Source organism: Salvelinus sp. IW2-2015, unplaced genomic scaffold (genome assembly GCF_002910315.2).
Source record: "Salvelinus sp. IW2-2015 unplaced genomic scaffold, ASM291031v2 Un_scaffold2782, whole genome shotgun sequence".
NCBI classification, from domain to species: Eukaryota; Metazoa; Chordata; class Actinopteri; order Salmoniformes; family Salmonidae; genus Salvelinus; species Salvelinus sp. IW2-2015.
Genome location: NW_019944084.1, coordinates 69,521 through 82,019, shown reverse-complemented (window position 1 = coordinate 82,019; position 12,499 = coordinate 69,521).

The following is a 12,499-nucleotide window of genomic DNA, read 5'->3' as shown; positions in this document are numbered from 1 at the left end:
AAGCAGTGTGTTACGTCATGTCCAGACTTATCCCTGAAACAGTGCCGGTTTTGACTAGATAGGACCCAAACGGGTTTTTGGCATTGTGTACCAAGAGAAGTACAGGGAGATAATCCTAATAGCATCACCATACCCCAGATATTATCCTCCCCACTTCCATCAGTTTGAATAGGAAGGTGTAGTTTGTGGGTCCCATGTTGACCTGCCTGAGGCCTGCCCTTCCACAACTCTCTAGCCCCTCGGGGCTATGCAGGGCAGCAGAAACGGGGCAGTCCGGACACTTCTGATCACCTTCCAGCAGAACTTCATCAAATCAAATTAAACTTGATTCAAAAAAAATGCACCACAACCATTTTTTGGAGGTAGACTTACTCTTACTGTACTGCGTATAAAAAAAAGGAACATGTTACCCTGGTGTTTTTTGGTGGCGTGCGCTGCAGTAGACTAGGGTAACGTTAGATCACCTGGTTCAGTGTTGCAGGAGTGGTTTAGAGACCTCTGCCAATGCCTTCTGTGATGCTCAGGGTCACATTGCCAGTGGGCATTCACTTGTGCTGCATGAGGGGAGACACAACATACATTTCTGTCTTAGTCATACCGTTTGTAACAGGTGTCTCTCTCTACAGGACTGGTATGTATCACTAACAGGTGTCCTCTCTCTCCAGGACTGGTAATGTATCATACCAGGTGTCTTCTCTCAGGACTGGTATGGTAAATCACTACAGGTGTCTCTCCCTACAGACTGGTATGTATCACTAAGGTGTCTCTCTCTACAGGACTGGTATGATCACTAACAGGTGTCCTCTCTCTACAGGGACTGGTATGTATCACTACAGGTGTCTTCTCTCTACAGGACTGGTAATGTATCAACTACAGGTGTCTCTCTCCTACAGGACTGGTATGTATCACTACAGGCTGTCTCTCCTCTACAGGACTGGTAAAATGTATCACTACAGGTGTCTCTCTCTACAGGACTGGTATGTATCACTACAGGTGTCTCTCTCTACAGGACTGGTTGTATCACTTACAGGTGTCCTCTCTCTACGAGGACTGGTAAATGTATTCACTACAAGGTGTCTCTCTCTACAGGACCTGTATTATGCACTACAGTGTCTCTCTCTACAGGACTGGTATGTATCACTACAAGGTGTCTCTCTCTAACAAGGACTGGTATGTATCACTACAGGTGTCTCTCTCTACAGACTGGTATGTAATCACTATACAGGTGTCCTCTCTCTTACAGGACTGGTAATGTAATCACTACAGGTGGTCTCTCTCTACAGGACTGGTATGTATCACTACAGGTGTCTCTCTCTACAGGACTGGTATGTATCAACTACCAGGTGTCTCTTCTCTAACAGGACTGGTATGTATACTAACAGGTGTCTCTCTCTTACAGGACTGGTATGTATCACTACAACGGTGTCCTCCTCTCTACAGGACTGGTAATGTATCACTAACAGGTGGTCCCCTCTCTCATACAGACTGTTGTATCACTACAGTGTCTCTCCTCTACAGGGACTGGTATGTAACTCACTACAGGTGTCTCCTCTCTACAGGAGCTGGTATGTATCACTACAGGTGTCTCTCTCTACAGACTGGTATGTATCACTACAGGTGGTCTCTCTCTACAGGACTGGTATGTATCACTTACAGGTGTCTCTCTCTACAGACTGGGTATGTATCACTTACAGGTGTCTCTCTCGACAGGACTGGTAGTATCACTAAAGGTGTCTCTCTCTAAACAGGACTGGGTATGTATCACTACAGGTGTCTCTCTCTACAGGACTGGGTATGTATCACTACAAGGTTGTGCTCTCATCTACAGGACTGGTATGTATCACTACAGGTGTTCTCTCTCTACAGGACTGGTATTATCACTACAGGGTGTCTCTCTCCTACAAAGGACTGGTATGTATTCACTAACAGGTGTTCTCTCTCTACAGGACTGGTAATGTATCACTACAGGGTGTCCTCTCTCTAATCAGGACTGGTAATTGTAATCACTACAGGTGTCTCCTCTACAGGACTGGTAAGTATCACTACAGGTTGTCTTCTCTCTACAGGACTGGTATGTATCACTACAAGGTGTCTCTCCTACAGACTGGTATGTATCACTACAGTGGTCTCTCTCTCACAGGAACTGGTAATGTATCACTACAGGTGTCCTCTCTCTACAGGACTGGTATGTATCACTACCAGTGTTCTCTTCTACAGGACTGGTATGTATCAATACAGGTTGTTCTCTCTAACAGGACTGGTCAATGTATCACTACAGGTGTTCCTCTCTACAGGAACTGGTATGTATTAACTACAGGTGTCTCTCTCTACAGGACTGGTATGTACACTAAGGTGTCTCTCTCTAGCCAGGACCTGGTATGTATCACTCACAGGTGTCTCTCTCTACAGGACTGGTATGTATCACTAGCAGGTTGTCTTCTCTCTACAGGACTGGTATGTATCACTACAGGTGTCCCTCTCTCTACAGGACTGGTATGTATCACTAAGGTGTCCTCTCTCTACAGGACTGGTAAATGTATCACTAACAGGTGTCTCTCTCTAACAGGACTGGTATGATCACTCAGGTGTCTCTCTCTACAGGACTGGTATGTATCACTACAGGTGTCCTCTCTCTACAGGACTGGTATGTATCACTACAGGTGTCTCTCCTACAGGACTGGTATATGTATCACTACAGGTGTCTCTCTCTACAGGACTGGGTAATGTATCAACTACAGTGTCCTCTCTCTCAGGACTGGTATTGTATCACTACAGGTGTCTCTCTCTACAAGGACTGGTATGTATCAGCTACAGGTGTCTCTCCTAAGGACTGGTATGTATCACTAAATATTATTAAACGTTTCGGATTGGCCATTCTTGTTAGTGGCTACCGTTTCATGATGTTGACGGATGTCACAACTCTTTCAAAAGAATTTTGGGGTTGATGATGTGACAGGTTTGTTTCTTCAGGTCCAGTCCAGGTGCAATTTACAGTCAGATTCTAGACCCTGGAAAGAGAGGAGAGGAAGGGGAGAGAAGGAGAGAGGAGAGAGGAGAGAGGAGAAGAATGGAGAGATGGCAGAGAAGGAGAGATGGAGAGAAGGAGAGATGGAGAGCTGGAGAGAGGAGAGGAGAGATGGAGAGATGGAGAGAGGAGAGGAGAGATGGAGAGAGGAGAGAGGAGGAGAGGAGGAGAGGAGAGATGGAGATGATGGAGAGAGGCGAGGAGAGATGGGAGAGATTGGAGAGGAGAGATGGAGAGAGGAGAAGGAAGGAGGAGATGGAGAGATGGAAGAGGAAGAGGAGAGATGGAGAGAGGAGAGGAGAGATGGAAAGAGAGTAGAGGAGAGGAGAGATTGGAGAGAGGAGAGAGTAGAGATGGAGAGAGGAGAGGACGAGATTGGAAGAGAGAGTAGAGGAGAGTATGGAGAGATGGAGAGAGTAGAAATGGAGAGAGGAGAGAGTAGAGATGGAGAGAGGAGAGATGGAGAGAGGAGAGGAAGATGGAGAGAGGGTAGAGGAGAGGATGGAGAGAGAATAGAGGAGAGATGGAGAGAGGTATAGGAGAGATGGATAGAGGAGAGATGGAAGATTGAGGAGAGGTAGAGAGATGGCGAGAAAGTAGAGGAAAGATGAAGAGATGGAGAGAGGAGAGGAGGATTGGAGATATGGAGAGATGGAGAGGGGTAAGAAGAGAGATGAGAGAGGAGAGAGGTAAGGTAGAGATGGAGAGTAGTTAGAGAGATGTAAGAGATGAGAGTGGAGAGAGGTGTAGAGGAGAGATGGAGAGATTGGAGAGGATGTATAGAGGAGAGATGGAGAGAGAGAGATAGAGAGGAGAAGGAGAGATGGAGAGAGGAATAGAGGAGAGTGGAGAGAGGGGTAGAGGAGAGGATGGAGAGAGGGTAGAGGAGATGAGAGGTAGAGAATGGATAGAGGAGAGATGGATAGAGGGTAGGAGAGAGAATGGCGAAGGGTAGAGGAGAGATAGAGAGTAGAGGAGAATGGAGAGATGGAGAGAGCATAGAGGGGAACGGATAGAGGAGAGCTGAGGAGAGAGTAAGAGGAGAGATGATAAGGTAGAGGATGAGATGGAGAGATGGAAGAGAATAGAGGAGAGATGGATAGAGAGAATTGGATAGAGGGTAGAAGGATAGAGGGGTAGAGGAGAGATGATAGAGGGAGATCGGCAGAGGCAGGATGGAGAGAGAATAGAGAGAGATGGGAGAGAGGAGAGATGGAGAGAAGGTAATAGAGAGATGGAGAGAGAGTAAGGAGAGATGGAGAGAGGTAGAGAGAGATTGGAGAGATGGAGAGAGGGTAGGCGGAGAAGATGTAGAGAGGAAGATGGGGAGAGGGTAGAGATGATGAAGAGAGGAGAGATTGAAGAGAGGGTTAGAGGAGAGATGAGAGAGGGTAAGGATTAGAGGAGAGGAGGGGTAGAGGAGAGATGGAGCAGAGAATAAGGAGATGGAGAGAGGAAGAGATGGAGAGAGGTATAGGAGAGATTGGAGAGAGAGTAGAGGTAGAGTATGGGAGAGAGGGTAGAGGAGGAGATGGAGAGATGGAGAGAGGGTAAAGGAGAGGATGTCAGCCGAGGAGAGATGGGGAGAGGGTAGAGGGAGAGATGGAAAGAGAGGAGAAAGATGCAGAGAGGGTAGAGGAGAGAATGGAGAGAGGGTAGAGGAATGATGGAGAAGAGGGTAGAAGGGAGAGATGAGAGAGGGTATAGAGGAGAGATTGGAGAGAAGGGTCGAAGGACGAGATGGAGAGAAGGGTTGAGGAGAGATGAAGAGACGGGTAGAGGAGAGATGGAGAGGGGTAGAGGAGAGATGAAGGAGAGGGTAGAGGAGATTGGAGAGGAGAGAGGAGAGAATGGAGAGAGGGTAGAGGAGAGATGAAGAGAGGGAGAGGAGAGAAGGAGAGAGGACAGCCGATGGAGAGAGGGTAGGGACCGGATGGGGTAGAGGTAGAGGAGAGATGGAGAGAGGAGAGAGGAGAGGATGGGAGAAGAGTAGAGGGAGAGATTGAAGAGAGGGTAGAGGAAGAGATGAAAGAGGAGATGATGGAGAGAGGGTAGAGGGGAGATGAAGAGAGGTAGAGGAAGTGAGAGAGGGTAGAGGAGAGATGGAGATAGGAGAGAGGAAGAAGATGAATGAGAGGGTAGAGAGAGATGGAGAGAGGGTAGAGGAGAGAATGGAGAGAGGAGAGAGGAGAGGATGAAGAGTAAGGGTAAGGAAGAGATGAGAGAGGGTAGAGGAGAGATGGAGAGTAATAGAGGAGAGATGAAGAGATGGTAGAGGAGAGATGGAAGAATAGAGGAGAGATGGAGAGATGGAGAGATGGAGAGAGTAGAGGAGAGATGGAGAGAGGTAGAGGAGAGATGAAGAGAAATAGAGGAGAGATGGAGAGATGGAGAAGGGTAGGAAGATGGAGAGAGTGATGAATGAGAGAATAGAGTAGAGATGGATAGAGGGAGTTGAAGGTTAGAGTAAGAGATGAGAGAGGGTAGAGGAAGATGGAGAGAGCGAGTGACACAGTGAAAAATACGTTGACTATACTGTTTCCTCCTACTCCTTGTTACCATATATCAGGAAAGGAGAGAAAACAACTGAATAAGAAATTACAGAAAGAGTAGAGAGAGAGAGAGGTCTTTCTCTTAAAACTTTTTGGAAACATGAAATGAGTGACAAAAAGGAGCTCATTGTCATCTCTCACAACACTTTCATCAAGATCAACAAAGATTCTCTTTCATCAAGATCAACAAGTTCTCTTTCATCAAGATCAACATGTTTTTCTTTTCATCAAGATCAACAGTTCTCTTTCAATCAAGAATTCAACAAGTTCTCTTTATCAAGATCACTACAACAAGTTCTCTGAGAGAAGAGAAATAAAGATAGGCCCGTCGTACAGTAAGTTCTCTATCTTTCTCTCATTCCAAAATGCCCCCATATCCAATGACGGGGCGTCCCAGTGGTCTGAAAGTGTGTCTGCATCACAGGTGTCTGATTACAGACAGTGTCTGGATACACAGTGTCTGAAACACAGTGTGCCTGATACACAGTGGTCTGATACAGCGTGGGTCTGATACACAGGTGTCTAAAAAACAACAGTGTCCTGATACAACAGTTGTCTGATACAACAGTGTCTGATACACAGTGTCCTGATCACTCACAGTGTTGATAACACAGTGTCTAAAAACACAGTGTCTGTCAACATTGTCTGATACACCAGTGTCTGATACACAGTGTCTGATACACATTGCTGATACACAGTGTCTGATTAGACAGTGTCCTAAAAAACAAGTGTCTGATACACATTGTCTGATACAAGTGTCTGATACACAGTGTCTGGATACACATTGTTGGATACCACAGTGTTGATACACAGTGTCTGATACACAAGTGGTCTGATAGCACAGTGTCTGATAACACAGTGGTCTGATACACAGTGTCCTAAAAACACCGTGTCCTTGACTGATGACACATTGTCTGAATACACAGTGTCTGATACAACAGTGTCTTAATACACAGTGTCTGATACAACAGTGTCTGATACACAGTGCCAAGAAAAAGGAATGGCCGACTAATAAAAGGGAAATCCCTGAGAGTACTGAGATGCAGTCATTAAAGATACCACAATCCAAAAACACCATGTAAGCACCCCCATCACCCCCTGACCCCTACCAACCCCTTTACAGACCCCCTATCAACCCCTGACCCCTACAACCCCTTCTACAGCCCACCCCCCTTTCAACCCCTGACCCCTAACACCCAATTTACAGACCCCGCCAATCAACCCCTGACCCTACCAACCCTTTACAGACCCCCCACAACCCCTGACCACTACACCCTTTACAGACCCCCGCATCACCCTGACCCCTACACCTTTACAGGCCCCCCCATCAACCCCTGACCCCTACACCCTTTGCAGCCCCCCCCCCCAAATCAACCCCTGACCCCTACACCCCTTTTACAGAACCCCCCATCAACCCCTGACCCCTACACCCCTTTACAGCCCCCCCCCCTAATCAACCCCTGACCCTACACCCCTTTACAGACCCCCCCACCACCCCCACCAAAACCCCTGACCCCTACACCCCTTTACAGAACCCCCCCCCCCCCCCCTTCCTCCTGCACCCACCTTGCCTCCACTGTGCTGGAGGTTATGTTTCACTGAGCTGGAACTTGTATCCATGGAAATGTTTATTGTTGATGGCTGAGCATGGCCAACCTCGCCCCTTGGCCTCTTTTTCGTTCTCAATCGCAGCTCCAGTGGCGTCCACTGGTGTCCGCGTTTGGCAACAGTGGCATAATAAGGGGGTTCAGTGCACACACTGTCAGGACGGATAGAATAACCAGTCCCCTCATAGTAGCGCACGTTGAATAAAGGGGCAACGGAGCCTGAGGCACTTATTTAAAAATAACAAACTTAACGGTCCTGTATGGTTTTAACCGTAACAGGAGGAGATTATACACGAGTAATGGCTCAGACTGCTGTTTTCATGCTGCCAAAGTCAATGCAGTAAAACTAGAGGACAAAAGGGTTTCCTGGGCAAGTTTGTGTTTCATTGCCACGTGTTGCGAAATTGATCACTCAAAATCCTGGGGAATACGTTTTGTCCACAATATTTAATTTTGGGTCCAATATGTGTTTACTTTTAGTCATTTTTCGTCAAACTTCTAATAATGTTTTTTAAGGATTTTACAGATTTTTTATATATTAGGAAAATTCAATGTCAACAATGTGAACTTTGTACTCTGGGCTTTTTTGGTTTGTTGTGTGAGCTTGTGTAGTGAACCCGAATACAGGGTGAGCCATCTACCCTACATGTAAGAAATGAATGCTATAACAATACATACAGTATATTTGTGTCTCTGACTGATGTGGAATTAGCCCGAGAGAGTTCATCCAGGACACAATGAATTTATTACTTGAGAGAAAGCGACATGTGGGCGTCTGAAATCATTGGACCATTCAACCCTCCAATCACCACAGAGATAAACTAATCTCTTCTGCTAAACCCGTTCCAGTTTGCTGAGATGTGCTTTTGATCTTTGATCTTGTTGAATGCTTCTGTGGGACACAGAGGACTGTGTCCGGAGTGTCCTGAAAGGAATCAATAAAGTAACACACAGAAAATGTTCAAAATGTGCCGCCTCCTGGTTGGGGGGGGGGGGGGACTGTGTGTGTGTGTGTTGGTCACGATACACATATTAAGCAGGATGCTATTTGCGGGTGTAGTGGAAATGCTTTGTGTGTGTGTGTGTGTGTGTGTGTGTGTGTGTGTGTGTGTGTGTGTGTGTGTGTGTGTGGTGTGTGCGTGTACATTTTCTTTTGAATATCGAGACATTTTTCCCCCCACGTATAAGGTTGGTGTGGTAAGGTTCAGAGCTGCAGGACTTCAAACCTTCTTTACGCTTCTCCTGCTGGCTTTTTCTTCTCTTCTCAGAGACTAGCATATCCTCATCTGATTCGCATTCTCAAGATAAAAGAGACAGAAGCTTTTCTGATTGTCTTCTATAGGCTCTTTGTCAAAGGTAGTGCACTCTAAAAAGGGAATAGGGTGCCATCTATAGGGCTTCTTGGTCAAAGGTAGTGCACTCTAAAAGGGATAGGGTGCCATTTATAGGGCTCTTTGTCAGGTAGTGCACTCTAAAGGGAATAGGGTGCCATCTATAGGGCTCTTTGTCAAAGGTAGTGCACTCTAAAGGGAATATGGTGCCATCTATAGGCCTCTTTGTCAAAGGTAGTGCACTCTAAAGGGAATAGGGTGCCATCTATAGGGCTCTTTGTCAAAGTAGTGCACTCTAAAGGGAATAGGGTGCCATCTATAGGGCTCCTTGTCAAAGGTAGTGCACTCTAAAGGGAATAGGGTGCCATCTATAGGGCTCTTTGTTAAAGGTAGTGCACTCTAAGGGAATAGGGTGCCATCTATAGGGCTCTTTGTCAAAGGTAGGTACTCTAAGGATGGGGCATCTATAGGGCTCTTTGTCAAAGGTAGTGCCTCTAAAGGAATAGGGTGCCTCATGCCTATAGGGCTCTTTGTCAAAGGTAGTGCCACTCTAAAGGAATAGGGTGCCATTCGGGGGACTCCTTATCAAAAGCGTTTGTGTGAAATTAAGCTTCTGAACCCAGGCTTCATCTAAGCAGAAGATGTTTGTAATTGTCTAAGATGTTGTAAACGGTCTGCTAATATATTTTGGATTTCTATGAGTTTCCAGCTCTCCTTGACTTCACTGAGCCTGATAGAACAGTGATTTAGCCAGCTCTGGAATATCTGAACCAGGGATTCAAGACAGATTCAGAAAGCTCGACTGGGATGTATACGAGTAAAAGCACGGCCTGTTGGGGGTGAATGAAAGGAACACTTTTTGTGTGTGTGTGGTGTGTGTGTGTGTGTGTGTGTGTGTGTTTGTGTGTGTGTGTGTGTTGTGTGTGTGTGTGTGTGTGTGTGGTGTGTGTGTGTGTGTGTGTGTGTGTGATGTGTGTGCTGTACATTTTCTTTGAATATCGAGACATTTTCCCCCCCACGTATAAGGTTTGTGTGGTAAGGTTTCAGAGCTGCAGGACTTCAAACCTTCTTTACGCTTCTCCTGCCTGGCTTTTCTTCTCCTTCTCAGAGACTAGATATCCTCATCTGATTCGCATTCTCTAGATAAAAGAGACAGAAGCTTTTCTATTGTCTTCTATAGGGCTCTTTGTCAAAGGTAGTGCCTCTACAAGGGATAGGGTGCCATCTATAGGCTCTTTGTCAAAGGTAAGTGCATCTAAAGGATAGGGTGCCATCTATAGGGCTCTTTGTCAAAGGTAGTGCACTCTAAAGGGAATAGGGTGCATCTATAGGCTCTTTGTCAAAGGTAGTGCACTCTAAAGGAATAGGGTGCCATCTATAGGGCTCTTTGTCAAGGTAGTGCACTCTAAAGGGAATAGGGTGCCCATCTATAGGGCTTCTTTGTCAAAGGTATGCACTCTAAAGGGATAGGGTGCCATCTATAGGGCCCTTTGTTAAAGGTAGTGCACTCTAAAGGGAATAGGGTGCCATCTATAGGGCTCTTTGTTCAAAGGTAGTGCACTCTAAAGGGAATAGGGTGCCATCTATGGGCTCTTTGTCAAAGTAGTGCACTCTAAAAGGGAATAGGGTGCCATCTATAGGCCTTTTGTCAAAGGTAGTGCACTCTAAAGGGAATAGGGTGCCATTCGGGGACTCCTTATCAAAAGCGTTTGTGTGAAATTAAGCTTCTGAAACCCAGGCTTCATCTAAGCAGAGATGTTGTAAATTGTCTAAGATGTTGTAAACGGTCTGCTAATATAATTTATATTTTGGATTTCTATGAGTTTCCAGCTCTCCTGTCCTCCCGTAGATTCCCACTGACTTCACTGAGCCTGATAGAACAGTGATTCTAGCCAGCTCTGGAATATCTGAACCAGGGATTCAGACAGATTCAGAAAGCTCGGACTGGGGATTATCGAGTAAACACGGCCTGTGTTTGGGTGAATGAAGGACACTTTTCAAATGTAAAGTTCCTGGAGTCATACACCTTCAGAGTTACAAACTGTTAGCCGTTGAGTGTAAGAAGTTAGTGCTAGGGAGGGGAATGGGAAACTGAGGAGTGGGGAACACTGAGGAATGGGGAATACTGAGAATGGGGAACTGGGGAATACTGAGGATGGGATACTGAGGAATGGGGAATACTGAGGGAATGGGGAATACTGAGGAATGGGGAAAATACTGGAAAGAAATGGGAGGAAGGGACTGATTGGATGGGGAATACTGAGGGAAGGGAATAACTGGGAATGGGGAACACTGAGGAATGGGAATACTGATGGATGGGAATACTGAGGATGGGGAACTGAGGAGGGGAATATGAGGAATGGGGAACACTGAGGAATGGGAAATATGAGGGATGGGGAATACTGAGGAATGGGGAAACTGAGGATGGGAATACTGAGGAATGGGAACATGAGGAATGGGATACTGAGGAATGGATACTGAGGAATGGGGAACACTGAGGATGGGGAATAGTGAGGAATGGGGAATACTGAGGAATGGGGAATACTGAGAATGGAGCACTGAGGAATGGGAATACTGATGGATGGGGAATACTGAGGAATGGGAACACTGAGGAATGGGGAATACTGAGGAATGGGGAACACTGAGGAATGGCGGAATACTGAGCCAAGCGAATGGGGAATACTGAGGAATGGGGAACACTGACGAGATGGGAATACTAGATGGATTTGGGGAAAACTGAGATGGGGAAATAAATGAGGAATGGGAGAACTGAGGAATGGGGAATAGTGAGAGAATGGGAGATACTACTGAGACGAATGGGAACACGAGGGAATGGGGAACACTGAGGAATGGGAATACTGAGGAATGGGAAACACTGAGGAATGGGAGGATATGTGAAAGGGAATGGGGAATAGTAGGAATGGGATACTGAGTGGAATGGAATACTGAGGAATGGGATACTTGAGGATGGGGAAACACATGAGGATGGGAAATACTGAGGAATGGGAGAAGCACTTGGAGGGAATGGGGGAATTGGTGAGGAATGGGGAATACTGGAGGGAGAGAGGAATGAGGAATACTGAGGGATGAGGAATGGGGAATCTGAGGGAAGGAATGGGGAATACTGAGAATGGGAACACTGAGAATGGAATACTGAGGAATGGGGAATACTGAGGGATGAGAATGGGGATATTGAGGGAATGGGAATACTGAGGGATGGGGAATACTGAGGATGAGGATGGGAATACTGAGGGAAGAGAATGGGGAATACTGAGGGAAGATGGAATGGGGAATACTGAGGGAAGAGGAATGGGCGAATACTGAGGATGAAGAATGGGGAATACTGAGGGATGAGTAATGTGGAATATTGAGGGATGAGGATTGTGAAATATTAAGTGATAAGAGTGGGAAATTCTGAGAATTTAGGAATATTTAGGAATGAGGTATGGGAATACTGAGGGGTGAGAGTGGGGGATACTGTCTATCTCACTCCAGAGTGAGAAGCTTAGCATAAAGTTACATTTATCATTAAACTATGTGTCACAAACACTCTTGTGTTGCATCCTGCTTTCTTTATCGCCATCAGCTCAGCCTCTTAACCGTGTTGATAAACCACCTTTCATCAGCCTGTGGAAACATGACATGGCAGCTGGGGAACCTCCGTTACATTCTAAAGTTGAGTATTTAGCAGACGCTCTTATCCATCGCGACTTACAGTTAGTAGCTTAAGGTAGCTTAAGGTAGCTAGGTGAGCAACCACGTATCACAGTCATAGTAAGTAAACATTTCCTCAATAAAGCAGATATCAGCATAGTCAATGCTAGTGAGAAAGACAAGTTGAGTGTTAGTGCAAGAAAGCCAAACCCATATGACTGCAGAGAAAGGTATGGGATAAGCCTCAGCAGTGATAATCTGTGAAAGTGAGACATGTTGCAGTAGACTAGAGGCTGTCTGAGGTTCTGAGACCCGTCTTTATGAAAAAGC